We start from the raw sequence: 20350 nt of genomic DNA, 5'->3' as shown, positions 1-20350 counted from the left end.
CCCTTTACTGCACCACATGGGAACAAAGTGGAATTGACCGGCTGGTTGGCCTGGGTGGGGCGCCTCACCCCCACTAGTCTCCTCAATTTTAATGCACGACACCCCAACACACACGATCACGGTACAGGAATAATGCTCGTCGGGGACTTGGTAACCAAAGTAATAGTGCGGGTGGTGAGTATTCAAATTTCTCTTGGTTTGACTTCCCCCCTTCAGTTGTTGGGCCGTGGGGTGATGGGGGTCCCCCCTCGGTCCCCTTGGGTCCCCGTGAGGTGGCTTTTTACGCCTGTGGTTCCGAGTCGGAGATCACCCAGGAGAACTGCGGCTTCAGTTTTGCAGGGATGAATGAAGACTTTGAGACACTTGGCGTTTGGGCTAATTCGATTTATTGAACAAGCCTTAGTGTCATAACAGCTGCTTACATTGCCAGAACAACGAAAAAGCCCCTGAAAAACCCTGGATCTCAGTTTATCAAGGTTTACTTCTCTGGGCGTGGAATTAGCCCCTCCCTGGGTGCACCCGGAAGGTGGGTGCTCCTCATGACCATATTCGGAGTGTTAAACTGGCCACCTGGTGGCACTCTGTGTCCGTGGAATAACCCTACCCGCCTGCTGGCATCTCTCAGTCTAGTCAATCACCCACCCAGGGCCCTTCTCTGCTACAATCCAAAACAGTCCTCTTTGAAGACCTAGACGCCTGTTGTAAACCCAAGACAGCTTACTGTCTGGGAGTAGCAGGAAAACCCTACTCAACATACAACTGGTTAAAGGACGTCCTTTGATGTAGAATTAAAAAGAAAAGATGGTTGGTGTGAACACAGCTCTCCAAACATTTGACCCTTGCAAAGGAACTCTGATTGTGGTACTATTGAAATATACTACACCCGCCTTCCTCTCCCCTCTCCTGGCACCCTCGCCCGTCATTGCTCAGGCGTTTACAGGGTTTTGGGGGGCTGTGACCTTTTTCAGGTGGCAGCTGGCTCCTGCGTTGGGCCCTGTTTGTGGCCGGGGCCCCCATGCTCTCCGGGGGTGGTGGGTGCGGTGGCGGCGGTGGGGCATGTTGGGTGGGTGGTGGGGGTATTGGCTGTGGTCCGGTACCCATGCCCCTCCTTTTGGGAATGAGCGGGGTGCTTCGGTTCGGCTAGGGGACTGCCCTGGGGAGTGGGTGGTGTCCCCCTGTCAGGGTCCCCCGTGGGACGGGCTCGCTGGCTTGGCCTCCCCTTACGGGTGGAGGGGGCCGGGCTCATCCTTCCTTAATGTGCCGGCTCATGATCTCTGTACACCAGTTAACGAACATGCATGTGAGGTCAGGTCGCAGGGGCAGTAGCTTTAGCAGGGACGCCCAGACTTCCCACTCCCCAGCCACTTCATCCATCTCTTCCAGGGGGATCCAGAGGCGTTCCCAGGCCAGCCGAAGGATGTAGTCTGTCCAGCGTGTCCTGGGACGTCCCCGGAACACCTCACCGGGGAGGCGTCCGGGAGGCATTCGAATCAGATGCCCCAGCCACCACATTTGGCTGCTCTCGATGTGAAGGAGTAGCGGCTCTGAGATCCTCCCGGATGACGAGCTTCACACCCTATGTCTAAGGGAGATAGATCCCTGACACCCGGCGGAGGAAACTCATTTCGGCCACTTGTTCTTTCGGTCACGACCCACAGCTCGTACCCACAGGTGAGGGTGGGAACGTAGATCGACCAGTAAATTGAGAGCTTCGCCTTTCGGCTTAGCTCCTTCTTTACCACAACGGACCGATACAAAGCATCACTGCAGACGCTGCACCGATCCGCCTGTCGATCTCCCGTTCCAAGATCCCAAGATACTTGAACTCCTCCACTTGGAGCGGGATCTCGTCCCTGACCTGGAGATGGCACGCCACACTTTTCCGACTGGGGACCATGGTCTCAGATTTGGAAGTGCTGATTCTCATCCCAGCCGCTTCAGACTTGGCTGCAAACTGCTCCAGTGAGAGTTGGCGATCACGGCTTGATGAAGCCAACAGAACCACATACTCTGCAAAAAGCAGAGATGCAATACTGAGGCCACCAAACCGGACCCCCTCTACTCCTCGGCTGCACCTTGAAATTCTGTCCATAAAAGTTATGAACACAATCGGTGACAAAGGGCAGCCTTGGCGGAGTCCAACCGTCACCGGGAACGAGTCCGACTTACTGCTGTATATGCGGACCAAACTCTGACTCCGGTCATACAGGGATGGAACAGCCCGTATCAGGGGGTTCGGTACCCCATACTCCCAAAGCACCCCCAACAGGACTCCCAGAGGGACATGGTCGAACACCTTCTCCAAGTCCACAAATCACATGTAGACTGGTTGTGCGAACTCCCATGCACCCTCGAGGACCCTGCCGAGGGTGTAGAGTTGGTCCACTGTTCCATGGCCAGGGCGAAAACCACACTGCTCCTCCCGAATCTGAGATTCGACTTCCATATGGACCCTCCACTCCAGCACCCCTGAATAGACCTTACCAGGGAGGCTGAGGAGTGTGATACCCCTGTAGTTGGAACACACCCTCCGGGGGACCACCAGCCCAGTCTGCTAATCCAGAGGCACTGTCCCCGATGTCCATGCGATGTTGCAGAGGCGTGTCAACCAGGACAGCCCCACAATATCCAGAGTCTTTAGGAACTCTGGGCGAATCTCATCCACCCCCGGGGCCTTGCCACCGACGAGCTTTTTAACCACTGAGGTGACCTCAACCCCAGAGATAGGACAGCCTGCCTCAGAGAACCCAGACTCTGCTTCCTCATGGGAAGCCGTGTCGGTGGAATTGAGGAGGTCTTCGAAGTATTCTCCCCACTGACTCACAACGTCCCGAGTCGAGGTAAGCAGCGCCCCATCCCCACTATACACAGTGTTGGTGGTGCACTGCTTTTCTCCTGAGACGCCGGATGGTGGACCAGAATTTCATCAAAGCCGGTCGGAAATCTTTCTCCCTGGCCTCACCGAACTCCTCCCATACCATGAGTTTTTGCTTCAGTGACCACCAAAGCTGCATTCCGCTTGGCCAGCCGGTACCCATCAGCTGCCTCAGGAGTCCCACAGGCCAAAAAAGCCAGATAGGATTCCTTCTTCAGCTTGACGGCATCCCTCACCATTGGTTTCCACCAACGGGTTCGGGGATTGCCGCCACGACACGCACCGACCACCTGACGGCAACAGTTCCGGTCGGCCGCCTCAGCAATGGAGGCGTGGAACATTGTCCACTCGGACTCGATGTCCCTCGCCTCCCCCGGATCATGAGCAAAGTTCTGTCAGAGGTGGGAGTTGAAACTCCTACTGACAGGGGATTCTGCCAGACGTTCCCAGCAGACCCTCACAATACGTTTGGGCCTGCCACGTCGGACCGGCATCTTCCCCCACCAGTTGACAGCTCCGCCCCTCTCTTCACCCGAGTGTCCAAGACATGCGGCAGCAAGTCCGATGACACGACCACAAAGTCGATCATCGAATTGCGACCTAGGGTGTTCTGGTGCCAAGTGCACGTGTGGACACCCTTATGCTTGAACATGGTATTCGTTATGGACAATCCGTGATGAGCACAGAAGTCCAACAACAGAACACCCCTCGGGTTCTGATCGGGAGGGCCGTTCCTCCCAATCACGCCCTTCCAGGTCTCACTGTCATTGCCCACATGAGCATTGAAGTCCCCCAGCAGAACGATGGAGTCCCCAGCGAGAATGCTCTCCAGCACCAAGGACTCAGGGTGGGTACTCTGAATTGCTGTTTGGTGCATAGGCACAAACAACAGTCAGGACCCGTCCCCCCACCTGAAGGCGGAGGGAGGCTACCCTCTCATCCACCGGGGTGAACCCCAACGTACAGGCGCCGAGCCGGGGGGCAATAGGTACACCCACACCTGCTCGGCGCCTCTCACCTTGGGCAACTCCAGAGTGGAAGAGCGTGCAAGCCCTCTCGAGAGGACTGGTACCAGAACCCAAGCTGTGTGTGGAGGCAAGTCCGACAATATCTAGTCGGAACTTCTCAATCTCACACACCAGTTCGGGCTCCTTCCCTGCCAGACAAGTGACATTCCATGTCTCTCGAGCCAGCTTCTGGACCTGGGAATCGGATCGCCAAGGTCCCTTCCTTCGGCCACCACCCAGCTCGCACTGCACCTGACCCGTATGGCCCCTGCCACAGGTGGTGAGCCCATGGGAAGGGGGACCCACATTACCTTTTCGGGCTGTGCCCGGCCGGGCCCCATGGGTGCAGCCTTCGAGCCCCACCTCCAGAGGGTGGCCCCGGTGACCCGCATCTGGGCAAGGGAAAACCAAGTCCATCGTTTGTCGTCATCATAAGGGGTCTTTGTGCCCTGCTTTGTCTGGCCCCTCACCTAGGACCTGTTTGTCATGTGTAACCCTGCAAGGGGCATAAAGCCCCAGACAACTTAGCTCCGAGGATCCTAGGACAAATTTCAGATTTAAATTAAATGTGCCTTATTTCTTTGCTTTTTTGTTTTGGCCTCCAACTTGAGCCAGGTCCATCTCCACCTGCACCTGATTCCAGCTTCAAGCTGTGCCACATGAATAGCATCCTCCCCTTTAAGCACTCTTATTCTGGAAAATTTATTTAAATCATTGTCTGTTTCACTTCATATTTCATTATTACCAACTTCAAAGTTGGTAATAATGAAATCCCAAATGCATCTGTGGTCCGCGTTTTCGGCGCAGCCCGGGAGGGTGGATTATGGGGGTTATGGATTATTTGTGGTTTTAAACTGGTGGGAATAAAATATTATTGGATCTAAACTAAAGAAATCGATCACGCACACAATCTGGTTAATGTATGCAATGAGTGTTTCAATTTTATGTGGTGGCTGAGAGCATTTAATTTTTGCGATGTGGCATTTGTGTTGTGTGGGGTGAAACATCTCACCTGATTCAGTTGACAAACGGATTTGACATCAGACCTGTGGCAAACAATCATTCGTGACATTGGTGTCATGATTTATACTGGGACCGCACAGTTCATAAAATATCACACAACATTCAAATTCGGTGAACTCCGTGGCACAGCTTGCGGGTGGCAGTAACTCTCCACCGCCAAGGGTGTTGCTTGCAAACTCCGACTGCAACGGACAATCAAACTGCTGAAAGGATTGTCGGTACCCCCCCTACCCACCCTTGAGGACTTGCACGCCGCCAGAACTAAGAGCGTGCAAAATCCTCTCGGACCCCCCGCATCCCGGTCACCAGCACCTTCCCTCACGTAGGCGCTACCGATCAATGCAAACTAGAACTAGCAGACATTCCAACAGCTTCTTCCCTCTTGCAATCAACTTCTTTAACAGCTAACCTACAATTCTATTGCAACATGCTGGCAATTTTTTGACTTGAGTTTGTTGTCACATTTCTGTGGGGCCAATTATACATTACTCGTGCACTCACTGTAGTTGTCTCGCCACGCTGCACTATTTGCATATCTGTTGTTTACCAATACTGGCCACCCATGCCAGAGTAGCATCTGCTCCATTTGCACACTGATTGAGGAGTATCTGCAACATTTGCACAACCAACATTGTCCCAGATTATCGCACTACTCGTCACTTTAAACCACATACACTCCTTGTAGTCTCGGCGCCCTTTGCACAATGGGCATTGCAATATTAGTCATTCGAACTGCTCTAAGTGCTAGAGGACTCTGCATCTTTTTGCACAATTGCCAAAAAAAAAAAAAATTGTACCGGCATTAACAGATAACTAGCAACCCTTTATTGCTCTCTCTCTCTCTCTCTCTCTCTCTCTCTCTCTCTCTCTCTCTCTCTTGCTCTAAGAAGAGTTTAAGATCAAGAGATTTTGTAAATGCAGTTTTCAAAGAATGGCAAGATGATAATTTTCACAGCATTGCCTTTGGGATCATTGTTTATTTGTTTATTCGAGATGTTGAAGGTGAGACAGCTATTACGTCACTTTCATTTATGCCACAACACTTCCTCAATAAGCCAAGAGCCACCAATAGCGAGCAAGCTCTCGAAACACTTCCGGAGCAGCTCCGGCATCGCATGTACTGGCATTACCAGATAACTAGCAACCCTTTACTGCTCAGTGACTGTTTTTTTTTTTTGTCAATGTATTTATGTCTCAAAAGTGTTCTGTTGTCGTACTAGAGCGGCTCCAACTACCGGAGACAAATTCCTTGTGTGTTTTTTGGACATACTTGGCAAATAAACTGCGATTGGCTGGCAACCAGTTCTGGCTGTACCCCGCCTCCTGCCCGATGACAGCTGGGATAGGCTCCAGCACGCCCGCGACCCTCGTGAGGAGAAGCGGCTCAGAAAATGGATGGATGGATGGCAAATAAAGATGATTCTGATTCTGATACTGATTCTGATTGTGTTCCATCCTTTGTCCCAGAGGTCCTGAGTTCCATCAATTTTTCCAGAGGGCCTGTGCTCCATCAATTGTATTTCAAAGGAGCAAATGGTTCTTTGAACTTTCTTTTGAAATTACTCTGACCAGCGGGTTTTAAAATTTTTGGTCGGCATCTTGGGCCTGCGCACCACCGGGGGTCTTTGATGACTGGAAGCCCAGGTTTCTCGGGGAACTGTTCATTAGTTTAATGTCCGGGTGAGATAAATTTGGCATCCTTGTCTGTCTCAGCGGAGGGGTGGGGGGTGGGGGGGCAGAACCATCAGAGGTTGGGGGGGTTGGTGTCATCTGGTTGCCCCTGGTTGCCCGTCTGTCCGTTACACCTGTGACTTATCCAAACCAGGTCCCGAGCGCACAGGTGCAACCTTAGGTAAATGCGCTTGCATATTAGTACGCGGCAGGATAATATTCACAATTACATCTGTGTGTGGATGGTGGATGTGTGGAATGGATCTAGCTGCCAGTGTTCAAGGAGGACAAAACAGCCCATGACGACGGTGACGGTAACGCCCCGAGGAAAAACTCATCAGCTCTATACGACTCACGTAAATGGCCAATTTTCAGTTCAAAAGAATTTTGGCGAAAGGCGACAGATTTGCATGTATTTAAAGGTGACTGGTATTTTAAAATTATCATAAATGTTTCCTACACGTGACAGGGTGCATACATTTTTATGTTTCATCTTTATCTAGTCTAAAAACAAATTTTTATAGAAGGGGCATTTTGACAAACTTTCTCGCCTAAAATTGGCCAATAAATTTCACCAACAACAACCATCACAAAACACACAACCATTTTTAAACACACACAAAAAAGAAAATATCTTTTTTTCACATCTCAGAATACATTAGAAAATAACTTTATTGTCACTGTCACAGGAATATCCACTGTCAATCTGGCACTGAGTTTGTCATTCTGTAGTGTTATGTGCTGTTGTAGAAGACTTGCCTTGTTGACTCCCTGTGGAGGAAAAGACCTCCAGTTATTTATTAAATTGACATCATGTGTGTTTAGTAAACCCAATGTCAGACGAGGATCTTCACAGGGATCACAGCTAACGGCATCACGCCGATGAAATACTGCATTACATGAGTTAAGTGATGATGCTACAGTTTAACTCCATGGAAAGCAAACGTCACGGTATACTCAGAATCGTCCATCCATTTTCTGAGCTGCTTCTCACTAGGGTCGCGGGCGTGCTGGAGCCTATCCCAGCTGTCATCGGGCAGGAGGCAGGGTACACCCTGAACTGGTTGCCAGCCAATCGCAGGGCGCACAGAAACAAACAACCATTCGCACTCACAGTCATGCCTACGGGCAATTTAGAGTCTCCAATTAATGCATGTTTTTGGGATGTGGGAGGAAACCGGAGTGCCCGGAGAAAACCCACGCAGGCACGGGGAGAACATGCAAACTCCACACAGGCGGGGACCTTCTTCGCATTAGCAATGCTACATTAACTACGTAGCTTCTGAATTTGACTTAACTTTCTAATAATTACTTAACTTTCTAATAATTATTTCTAATCATTCATAAAATGCAGTACATTGTGGTGAAGTATGTTTGCTGTGAATTTGTTACTGTAGTCTGACGGTAGACTAGCGATACTCGAGCTCGTCATAATGAGCCGCTTAACCAACAGTTCAAAATATGAATGATATTTACGTTTATTAAAAACGACTGTCATTAGTATGAATATTACTAATTATGCTCACTTACGTTTATGTACTTCCTTGTCCGTTCCGCCGTCTTGTAAGCAAGCTCTTCGCCTTCACCGGATTCACTACCCCTCGCTTTTAAGTGAGCTCGCCAACCACACTTGGTTTCAAGAGCTATACATCCCTTCGTCTTCGCCCTTCCCCTACAAAATAGGATACCCCTTTGTTCTTGTGCATGCACAAAACCAAGGGCTAAGACGAAGGATTAAGGGCTAGGGGTAGAATTGGAATTTTCCCTTAATGTCTCACGGTGGGCTTTTATTTTGAAGTTGGCAGTTCTCCTCCGTGTTGGGCTGGTGACCTCCGGCATGGGCGTGATGCTTAATTTGAACAATCTTGTTGCGGCTGGCTTGACTTCGACGTTCTGACTGGAGGCAGAGGTTGATTACATGATGGTTTCAACCCTAACTTCCTCGAATATTGTCCAAATCATCTTGTAATCAACCCATAGTTCTTCTAGTTATCGCAGCATTTAGGGGGAGCCTGATATCTTGATTTCCAGGTGAGGTTCGAGAGGGCACCTGTGACGTTGATTTCAGTTGACAGCAGAGGGCGATATTACCGAGCATGCCCTCTTCCTAGAAGAGGTGAAAATTTATGAATTTATCTGTTTAACTCTTATTCCACAAACACAATATTAATCAGAATACCGTGTTTAGTGTTGTGGGGGCACATACTTACATACATATTTTTGCCTCAATTCCCCCCCCCCCCCCCTTTCCTTTAGCTTTAAGAAAATTATTTAGATGACCTGTTGATAAGAGAGGTACAAAACTTGCTTTAAAAATGGACCACATTGGCAATATCAATGATTGGCAGGATCAACCTACTTAAGATGACTATCTTACCGAAATGTATATCTTTATTTAGTTTAACTACTTCCGTGACTATGCTCTGATCTCAACACAATCACTGGTGACCATTGTCAAAATCTTTTTTCTTTTTAATTTTAAGAAAATATTTAATGTATTCAGTAGGTTTATTTGGAATCAAAACCTAGATTTAGGCTTGGGTTAATGTACAATACCTGTTTTATGATAGGAGTGAATTACAGATGCCCAGTTTACAGTGGTATTACTGGGCCAGCACTCCAGTATGTTTTACTTTGTCGCATAATCCCCTCCTGCATGAGAACGTATGGAACAGGCATCAAATATCCAAGCTGACACTAAGCTGATATCTCTGATCAGCAGATTTTAAAACCTTAACGAAAAAAACAACAAATCCATTCCTTAAAAATACTATTGATATATGGTTTAAAGCTCACAATCATATTGGTGATACAACCCGTATATCTCAATTTTAACTTATTTTGGGGAATGCACAGTTCATTCCTGGCCAGGTGGTTTTAAGGTTTGGGCTGACAGGGGGGTGCAGAAAATTGGAGAATTATATGTTCAAGGCGCTTTATTAAGATTTAACGACCTTTGTTTGAAATATTACATTCCTAATAAAAAAAATTTTAAATACAGTTGAAACATTTAATCTCATCAAAACTCATCCAGGCAACACATGCTGTCCTGCCTTGAGAATATTGTGTTAACAAAACAAAACAAAAAAAACATGTAACATGTCAGTTTCCGTGTTGGGCTGTCCACCTTATCCATGATTATCCCTGATGTGGCAACAGGAATTTGGGAGTGTCTAGTGGACAAGAGTGGAGGTCAATTGCAGAGAGGTTTGTGGAGCAGTGGAATTTCCCTCACTGCTATGGTGCTCTGGATGGAAAGCATATGGTCCTCAAAGCCCCCGCCAACTCGTGATCATAGTTCTACAACTACAAGGGAACATACTTCCTTGTTCTCTTGGTAGTTGTGGTTGCTGAAAAATGTTTCAGGGTCATAGATGTCGGGGACTATGGAAGAGCCAGTGATGGTGGGATTCTGGCGAACTCAGTTTTTGGTTAAGCGCTGCGCTCTGACACCCTCCATCGCTGATGAGGCCTTTCTACATCAGAGAAATCTGATGAGGCCATTCCCCGGACTCATCCTTCTGCCCAAGCGATGGATGTTTAATTACCGTCTCTCCCGAGCTCGGCTGATAATGAAGAATGCCTTCGGGATTCTCTCTGCCCAGTGGAGGATGTATAGATGTGCCAACAAGGTTCATCACCAAGTAGCAGAGAAGTGTGTGAAGGCCACCTGTATTCTCCACAACTTCCTGCGGAAAACCCAGACATCTGCTGGAAGCATCCCGGTTGAAGAGGTAGAACCAATGCCAGGTCTGGGAAGAGTTGCTGCCAACAACTCATCAAGAGAGGCTGTCAGGGTTAGGGAGGCCTTCACATACTTCTTCTAAGCTGAGGGAAATATCCCATGGCAAGTACACATTACACATCCAAAACGGCTCTTTTAAGAGCCACCTACACCTGCTTTTGAGCAAACTTCCTGCAATATTACTTCAGCAGCAACAAAATTGTGTATGCAATGTCATCAATTCATATGCATATTATAATGAATATTGTGTCTGCTTTTATATTTTATCCATGATACAGTATACCTGTATTGTATTTTATCGTTTGTATTGTATTGTGAGTCAATGAAGCATCACTTTTGGAATAGCAACACTGTAAATTGTTGGACTGCATTTAGCAGGTGACCAAACCTAAAACATTTTATGCATTGCAGAGAAATATGGAAATAAACCTGGTTTACGTATTTCTGAATTGTATTTTTGTCCAAAAAAGGAAAAAGACAAACAAGTAAAATAAAGTGGCTTTATTATATAAATAAAAACAAAAAACTGAGGCAAAATAAAGTATAAAAGCAAAAACTGCTTTGCCAGGAAAGGACTGCCACCCGGACAGTTATTGTTCCGAATGTTCCAAATTTAGAGTAAACGTGCTCTGTTCAAACAGTAATTTGTAAATTTGAAATTTGATGTGGTGGAATGGTGGACGACTGGTTAGCATATCCGCCGCACATTTCTGAGGACCCGGGTTCAAATCCGGCCTCGCTTTTGTGGAGTTTGCATGTTCTCCCTGTGCCTGCGTGGGGTTTCTCCGGGTACTCCGGTTTCCTCCCACATCCCAAAAACATGCATTGTAGGTTAATTAGAAACTCTAAATTGCCCGTAGGTGTGAATGTGTGGGCGACTGGTTGTTTGTTTATATGTGCCCTGCGATTGCCTGGCGACCAGTTCAGGGTGTACCCCCCCTCTCGGCCGAAGATAGCTGGGATACCCCGCACGCCCGTGACCCTAGTGAGGATAAGCGATATGGAAAAGGGATGGATCGACATTAAATGCACAATCTAGAATGTTGATGAATATTCATTTGAAATTAGGAGGTGTAAATAGATACCTGTGTTTACATAATTTCATTATCAATTTACTTTTGATAATGATGCAGATCTTTTCTCAACTTGAGATGATTGATTTTTATTTCAAATTGTTGTGTAAACCCTTTTTTTTTTTTTTAATCAAAAAATGTATTTGAAAATAAAACCATTTTTTGTTTGTGCATACCTGAGTGGCTAAAAGTCTGGAAGAATATATTGAAAAAAATAAATCTGTTTTTCTGCATTATGTCTATTATCCAATGAAAAAGTTTGAAAAAACATTTCTGTCAATATCTATCTTATCTTTTCTTTGGAATAAAACATACACAACAGAGACACACATGGGAAGCAGAGACAGCAGTTGTAGTGGGTTACATTTTCATCTTCAAGTGTCTGGATCACATCCTCAAGTTTGTGCATCATTAAAAATTCTTGCAGCATCTATAGTTGACCGAAAAACCACAGAAAAATAAAATTAAAGTAATTAACGAGCACACTTATCACATACAGAAGTAGATTTTCCAGATTTTTGATCTACAGGTATGTTTCCAAATCACCATATTCCATATTGCCACATGTTCCTGTTGTTATTATTATTTTACAAAAAGCAAAGCTACTGTAAACTATGCCAGTGTAGCATTCTTGATCATTTCATAATCAAGGACCTTTACATACTGTACGTGTCTGCAATTACATCTGATTTCAGATTCGTGTCTGAAAATTACATCTGATTTCAGATTGGTATTACTAATTATCTGTTATCATGCAACCATTCAGCTGTATAGGGATAGTCTGGTACCTGTTTACTTGTTAGTGAGATATTTTAAATACTGCATTAAGCTCCTTTGTACACATTTCTTCACCGATTTGAACCACCCCATGAAACTTGAAGTTGCAACCTCAAGTTTCAGATTCTATATTTCAACAATTTAGTCATTTCCACAGTACAGTGTTTCAGTTTGGTGACAGATGTTCAGCATTCATTTGGAATTTCTACAGAAAATGCATTCTTTAATTATGCTAAATTGTGTCCCCATCCTGCCTCAAAGTCTACGCGGACCAGCTCGCTCCAGTTTTCAAAAGATCTTCAAAAGATCTCTGGAACGGTGCGAAGTAACATCCTGTTTCAAACGCTCAACCATCATCCCAGTCCCCAAGAAAATTACAATCTCAGGTCTGAATGACTCCAGGCCTGTCGCCCTGACATCTGTGGTCATGAAGTCCTTTGAACGTCTCGTGCTGGACCACCTCAAGAGCGTCACAGGTCCCCTGCTGGACCCCCTGCAGTTTGCCTACCGAGCAAACAGGTGTGCGGATGATGCAGCTGCCCATCACGCTGTCCAGTTGCCTTGTGTCAACCTTCGAGACCTTCAAGTTCCTGGGAATTACAGCGTCTCAGGACCTGAAGTGGGAGACCAACATCAACTCCGTCCTCAAAAAGGCCCAGCAGAGGATGTACTTCCTGCGGCTTCTGAGAAAGCACGGCCTGCCACAGGAGCTGCTGAGGCAGTTCTACACAGCGGTCATCGAATCAGTCCTGTGTTCTTCCATCACAGTCTGATTTGGTGGTGCTACAAAAAGGACAAACTCCGACTGCAACGGACAATCAAAACTGCTGAAAGGATTGTCGGTACACCCATACCCACCCTTGAGGACTTGCACGCTGCCAGAACTAAGACAAGAGCGTGCAAAATCCTCTCGGACCCTCCACATCCCGGTCACCGGCTCTTCCGGCTCTTTCCCTCAGATAGGCGCTACCGATCAATGCAAACTAGAACTAGCAGACATTCCAACAGCTTCTTCCCTCTTGCAATCAACTTCTTAAACAGCTAATTTACAATCCCATTGCAACTTCCTGCCAATTTCTTTTGTATGAGTTTGTTGTCACATTTCTGTCGGGCCAATTATACATTACTCGTGCATTAACTGTAGGAGTCTCGCCACGCTGCACTATTTGCATATCTGTTGTTGGCCAATACTGGCCACTCATGCCAGAGTAGCATCTGCCCCATTTTCACACTGATTGAGGAGTATCTGTAACATTTGCACAATCAACATTGTCCCAGATTATCGCGCTACTCGTCACTTTAAACTGCATACACTCCTTGAAGTCTCGGCGCCCTTTGCACAATGGTCATTGCACCGGACTATTGCGAGATTAGTCATTCAAACTGCTCTAAGTGCTTGAGGACTCTGCATCTTTTTGCACAATTGTCAAAAAAAAATAAAAAATTGTACCGGCATTAACAGATAACTAGCAACCCTTTATTGCTCAGTGACTGTTTTTCTCAATGTCTTTATGTCTCAAAAGTGTTCTCTGTCAATTGACTGTCTGGATTTCTCTCTCTCTCTCTCTCGCTCGCTCTCTCTCTGTCTCGCACTAAGAAGAGTTTAAGATCAAGAGATTTTGTAAATGCAGTTTTCAAAGAATGGCGAGAGGATAATTTTCACAGCATTGATAATTTTCACACACACCCTTTGGGATCATTGTTTATTTGTTTATTCGAGATGTTGAAGGTGCGACAGCTATCACGTCACTTTCATTTATGCCACAACACTTCCTCAATAAGCCAAGAGCCACCAAAAGCGAGCAAGCTCTCGAAACACTTCCGGAGCAGCTCGGGCATCGCCGTGCCCATGTCCGCACCCCTCCCTCGATACGTCAGAGTGGCTGCCACATTGTGACAGTCATTACTGTACTCTCAGGTACGACCAGTCAGTGTGACCCTGGGTGCTCAATACCCAGGAAATTTCATGTCCTGCATGACAATCAAAATTCCATGGGTATTGAGCACCCATTGGCAGAAACATACAGTAAATCGGTACAGTAATTAATGACATGCTGTTATCTGTAGCCATTGATACTGTTATTGAACTCAAAATAATTTAGAAACATAAATATCAAATGCACCACTTTATTTATACAGAGCTCTGCAAGTAGTTACATTTTCAAATGATCACTTCTACAACATTCCTAGAAATAACAATGTCACATCACCGGAGAGCTATTTTTTCAAAACAGGCTTGAGGGCTATGCATATGGTCCTTGCGGGCCCGCGGGCACCACGTTGGAGACCCCTAATGTAGATTGTTCCACACGACATCGCTACCAATAACCTAACCAAAATCCTCGAGAGAGAGAGAGAGAGACAAATAAAAAAAACAAATAATAAACAAATAATGAGAACAAAACGTAAAAATGAAAAGAAAAATAATAGTAACTGAAATAAATAATAATTACAAATAAAAATAAATACATTTAAAACAAATAAATAAAAATGAGGCGGCATGGTGGACGACTAGTTAGAGCATCTGCCTCACAGTTCTGAGCACCGGGATTCAAATCCCAGCCCCGCTTGTGTGGAGTTTGTATGTTCTCCTCGTGTCTGCGTGGGTTTTCTCCGGGCACTCCGGTTTCCTCCCACATCCCAAAAACATGCATGGTAGATTGATTGAAGACTCCAAATTGCCCATGGTGTGAATGTGCGCGCGGATGGTTGTTAGTTTATATGTGCCCTGCGATTGGCTCGTGACTAGTTCAGGGTGTACCCCACATCTCGCCCGAAGATAGCTGGGATAGGCTCCAGCACGCCCGCGACCCTAGTGAGGATAAGCGGTACAGAAAATGGATGGATGTAAATAAAGATTAGGGGGGAAAGGGGGGCTCAGTTGTCACCATCAGGTAGATTCGTCAAAGACTCAATATGACTCATAAGAGGTGCCCAAGTCTCTTCAAATGTGTTCATGGAACCTTTGAGGGAACTTGTTGTATTGTATGAATTGCAACAGGTGGATTATTGTAACTTTTGCTCTCCAATGGAATAGAATTTAATGAATTTAATTGCTGGGCCTGTCACTATCCACTGCTGGTATAGGCAGAACAGCAAATATATATTTCTGATTCATCAAAACATTATTTAAATAATGAAAATAAAACAACAATAATAGTGCCCTGCGATTAGCTGGCAACCAGTTCAGGTTGTACCCCGCCTCCTGCCCAAAGATAGCTGGGATAGGCTCCAGCACGCCCGCGACCCTAGTGAGGAGAAGCGGCTCAGAAAATGGATGGATAGATGGACAACAATAATAATTAGCAACAATGCTGTGAGGGTTGAACCAGTTGTTTCATTATTCGACGTGTCGACTTTACTACCCTGCAACGATGGTTGGAGAGTGACGTCAATTACTGTTTTTTTCTCATGTATAATGCGCACCCATGTATAATACGTACCCCCAAAGTTGACCTCAAAATTCTGGAAAACCCTTCTACCTATGTATAATGCATTTTTACAATAAATTTTTTTGCATCTACCCATATGATCAAAACATGAATTATCTGTATTTTGTTAATTTTCTTAAAGAATTATTCTGAAGTTAAGCACTTTATTTGACCACGTAATATTTTTTTAAAATTGGTCTTAATTTGAAATTCACAGCCTTACTTTTGTTTATTAAATTAGAAAACACACAGTTGTGCTCATATATTTTATTACCCAGGCACAATTTGTAAGATGGGTACAATTATTTCAAGAAAACATGAAGGACCAGGCAAAACACATTTAATTTTATTTTAATGGGATTCAAATTAAACGGTCAAGCATTTCATAAAAGCATTATCATTAATCAACACATAACCATAAAGAAATTAATGATGGTTGTCATCAGTCATATTAAAAAAAAAAAAATATTTCAAACATTCTGCCAGGGTATGTAAACTTACGAGCACAACTGTACATATATGAAGTCATAAGTACCCCTGTCATATTGGGATGAAAGTGTAGGCTACACGTTTTCTATAACCACTAGGCGGCGGTGGCATATTAGAATGAAAGTGTACAGCTTTTTCATAACCACTAGATGGCGGCATACATTTATAAAATGTGAAAGTTTTTTTCCATTTGCCCCTATACCTATGTATTAAGCGCACTAGTGACCTTTGACAATATTTTGGGGAAAAATAAATACACATTATACACGAGAAATTACGGTAATCGCAAATCACGTGGTTTTTCAATTTGCATTAACAACGTGGACGACTGGAAGGCAGCGGGTGAGGAGGGGAAGGGTCCTCTCAGGAAACTAGCAGCAGTGCCTCAAGTTTGTGTTTATATTTTAGAAAAAAATTAGATTGGTAGACACAGTCACCCTCAAATACGACAATAGCACAAGCTCTATCCATGGCCATCCAAAGAGGCACCCGCTGGATGACGAATGTGCTAAATCCTGAAGAGGCTTAATCTTCACGTCAGTCAGTATATGTCAGGTAAAATGGGACAGTTGAGTTGGTGCTGCTTGTTGGAATTTTGAAGTGACTGCGCTTCTACGTAAATTCTGTGTATGAGCTGAACATTGTCAGTAAATATACATTATTGCAATACAAAGCATTCCCTTCTCCCGTGATTAATAATTAAAAAAAAATTTTAATCATAGGACTGGTGCGACTGTCTGAAGTAGTCTTATGTGCGTTAGAGTTGAGAAAGTCGAGACTTTCTGTAAGCCCTTGAATGCAGGCCGAATTTTATTCAATGAGCGTGTCTGTGGGTGGGTTGCAGCAACTGGGAAGAGTCAGCGAGCTTGTGTGCTTTTCACATAGCACTTAGCGATGCGATTGACGCCCGGAACTTTCGCATTAATTGTGAATGTGCTGTTGGAGTGTAAGAAGTTATATCCTATGCAGGGCCCAAGGCCCCAGATTACAAATTAACCCTCAATTTCAAGTTTCTGCCTCATCACTCGATCTGATACTCTTTTCACCTCAAAGACATTTTTCGCTAACTCTTCTTTTAAAATAACCCCAACTCCATTTCTCTTCCCATCTACACCATGGTAGTATAATTTCAACCCTGCGCCTAAACTTCTAGCCTTACTGCCTTTCCACCTGGTCTCCTGGACACACACTATATCAACCTTTCTCCTAATCATCATGTCAACCAACTCCTGAGATTTTCCTGTCATAGTCCCAACATTCAAAGTCCCCACATTCAGTTCTAGGCTCTGTGCTTTCCTCTTCTCTTTCTGCCGAAGAACCCGCTTTCCACCTCTTCTTCTTCTTTGACTTCGACCCACAGTAGCTGAATTTCCAACGGCACCCTACAGGCTGACGGCGCTGGTGGCGGACATTGTTAACCCGGGCCACGACTGATCCAGTATGGAATTCTTTGGATGAACGCTCATATTTGTTTGGCAAAGTTTTAAGCCGGAAGCCCTTCCTGACGCAACCCTCTGCATTTATCCGGGCTTGGGACCGGCCTACAGTTTGCACTGACTTGTGCCTCCCATAGGTGCAAGACTTACAAGCGGTAAATAATGCAGTCATTCAAAGAGCTCCATGTGTGCCTGACCCTTACACTTTGTTGAATACACTCAGGCCAGATAATACAGTCTTTACTTTAGTAGATATCAGCAATGCATTCTTTTCTATACCCATAGATAAGGATAGTCAGTTTTGGTTTGCATTTACATTTGGAGGACAAAGATACACTTTTACTTGATTGCCGCAAGGCTACTGTGAAAGTCCAACTATTTATTCCCAAGTCATGAGCACAAGTATGGCTAAATTTCAACCACCAGGAGGAAGTCAAATCTTACTTTATGTCGATGATGTATTGCTGGCATCACCAGACATGGAAACATGTCTTTGTATAGACTCCTCTGTCAGGTATAAATTGGTTGACTTTTAACACGTCATTATTATTGTAGCTCTTTCACGAAAACGAACACACATAGGACCTCGAGAGTAATAGGTGATTTTAAAATTCAGGTTCCTACAGTATCAATAGTGGTAGAAATTTACTTCAATCCGCAGCCGAGAGGGGACATCTGGTGGTGGTGTGGAGATGCTAGACTATTTGATAAATTGCCAAAGAATGTAACAGGTCTTTGTGCCCGAGTGACCTTGTTGTTACCGGTATCGGCACATCCTTTGTCTGTACAAGAATTAACAGCTAGTTTATCCACTATCATGCCAGAACATTGGCGAAGTCAGAAAAGAGCAGCAGACTGGCAGGGCCAAAATGATCCAACATACATTGACGCCGTTGGTGTTCCCCATGGTGTTTCAAGTGACTACAAATTAGTAGATCAAATAGGTGCAGGATTTGAGTCGTCGATCTGTTGGTGGTGTACAACTAACAAAAACGTAGACATAATCAATTACATCCATTACAACATGCAAAACTTGGGCAATTGGACAAAGAGTGGTTTTGTAGCTGTACATGAACAGCTATCAGCCACATCACTTATGGCATTCCAATACAGGATAGCTGTTGACATGTTGTTGGCTGAGAGGAGGAGTTTGTGCTCTGTTCGGAGAACAATGCTGCACATTCATTCCCAACAACACAGCTACAGATGGCAGTCTCGCAGAGGCCATAGAGGGACTCCGAACCCATAATGGTAAAATGAGGGAACACTCTGGTGTTGACACCTCTATGTGGGACTCTTGGATGAATGTTTTTGGAAAATACAAAACCCTGGTGTCGTCAATTTTGGGATCAATCGCTGTTTTTGAAGCAATTTTGACCTTGTGTGGATGTTGTAGTATTCCTTGTCTGCGATCTCTCATTAATAGATTGATAATAACAGCAAACTTACCCATGGAGAACCGAATGGCTCAAATGTATCCTTTACTTGGTCTTGACCCTGAAGATAATGACACTGATGATGATAATTACGTGCATTATGACCTGCCTGATTCGTTTCCAGATCCAGGTGGCTATGAATAAAGATTAAAATTGCCTCTGATTGTAAATGTATGTGTTTTCATAAAAAATATCCTGCAGTCCAAAATCTAACTGAAGTGACTGAAATATGGTGATATGAGAATTTGAGCAAATATGTGATAAACAGGAGGGAAATGTTAGAATAAATGTCCATTAGTTATCCCATATTTACTCTTATCGTATAGGAAAGCATTTATTCAGCAATATAACCTTGTTTGTATCATGTAAGTTGAAGTTGTCGGTGAAGATGGTTTACACTTTGCTGCTATGTGCTCCCCCAACTTTATAGCAGCAAGAGCTGTGTAACTGGGAACCGCCCTCAGAAAATAAAAAGAGAGGGATCAGCAGAGTGTGCTCAGAGCAGTAGGAGATTGTAACTGCGAACAACTCTGTCCGTTCTCCTCGCGAGTAAAGGTACCATCTCTTGTCTTCCTTCTTTGTTTATTGTTTATTAAATGTTCTAGGTTGTATGAACCTGACAGTCCTCATGTTACAATTTAGGCAATAAAGGCCTACTACTGGAGCGAAACTGAGTGCTTTGACGCTCGCCGCTCGGCCCCACAACCGTCCAGAGATTCGGAGGAGGCCTCCCCTGAAAGCTGGATTCTGTTGGATTGTTCTATTTTGTACTCATGAAGCTATGTTCCTTTATTTAACAATTAAGTTCCGTTTCCAAAACACCAGGGTAATACATGTTTAAGTTTTGTTATCCATGAGAATATGTAGAAGGTAGATTACTGAAGAATGATGGTGTTAGGGTGACTCCCCCTTTTCTGATAACACCCAAGGCCAGAGGTACCTTCTGCTAAACATATATCAAAATCTTTGGATGAACAGTCATAACGAAACCTTCTATGTGAATAAAAGGATTTAGCTCAAATAAACGAGGTGTGTCATTCAGTGAACCTGCACTCTGGTGTGCAGTTGATTGAATGCATCCTAAGACTCAGCATGTTGGTGTCTTCTTTTTTCCTCTCTTTTTGGACAAAGAAAATGAACATGCAAGGACGATTGAAGGTTCCATGATCTATTGAACATTGACATTATATTCCGTCCTTAACAATTCCCAATAATTGTGTGTGCCATTGTTCAGCCCACGAGTTTGAGATTAGGCACCCAAAAGTCCTGCCAAAATAATATAGGTCGTCATGTTACAATTTAATATTCAACGCATACTACTGGAGCGAAACTGAGTGTTTTGACGCTCGCCGCTTGGGGCTTGGGAGAGGCCTCCCCTGAAAGGTGG

The 20350-nt window shown here is 44.9% G+C and overlaps 1 long non-coding RNA gene across 2 annotated transcripts in view; it reads left to right on the top strand.

Moving 5' to 3' along the window:
• Positions 1 to 20000, top strand: part of LOC133414181 (uncharacterized) — a 42285-nt gene extending 22285 nt beyond the window's left edge. For both annotated transcript variants that reach the window (XR_009769958.1, XR_009769959.1), the window contains exons 2-3: positions 19394 to 19518; positions 19606 to 20000. This is a non-coding gene — a long non-coding RNA (uncharacterized LOC133414181). The remainder of the gene's footprint in view (positions 1 to 19393; positions 19519 to 19605) is intronic.
• Positions 20001 to 20350: the final 350 nt, after the last annotated feature.

Source organism: Phycodurus eques, chromosome 15 (assembly GCF_024500275.1).
Source record: "Phycodurus eques isolate BA_2022a chromosome 15, UOR_Pequ_1.1, whole genome shotgun sequence".
Classification (NCBI taxonomy): domain Eukaryota; kingdom Metazoa; phylum Chordata; class Actinopteri; order Syngnathiformes; family Syngnathidae; genus Phycodurus; species Phycodurus eques.
Note: the sequence above shows the minus strand (reverse complement) of the source record. Positions and strands in the feature narration are given on the sequence as shown.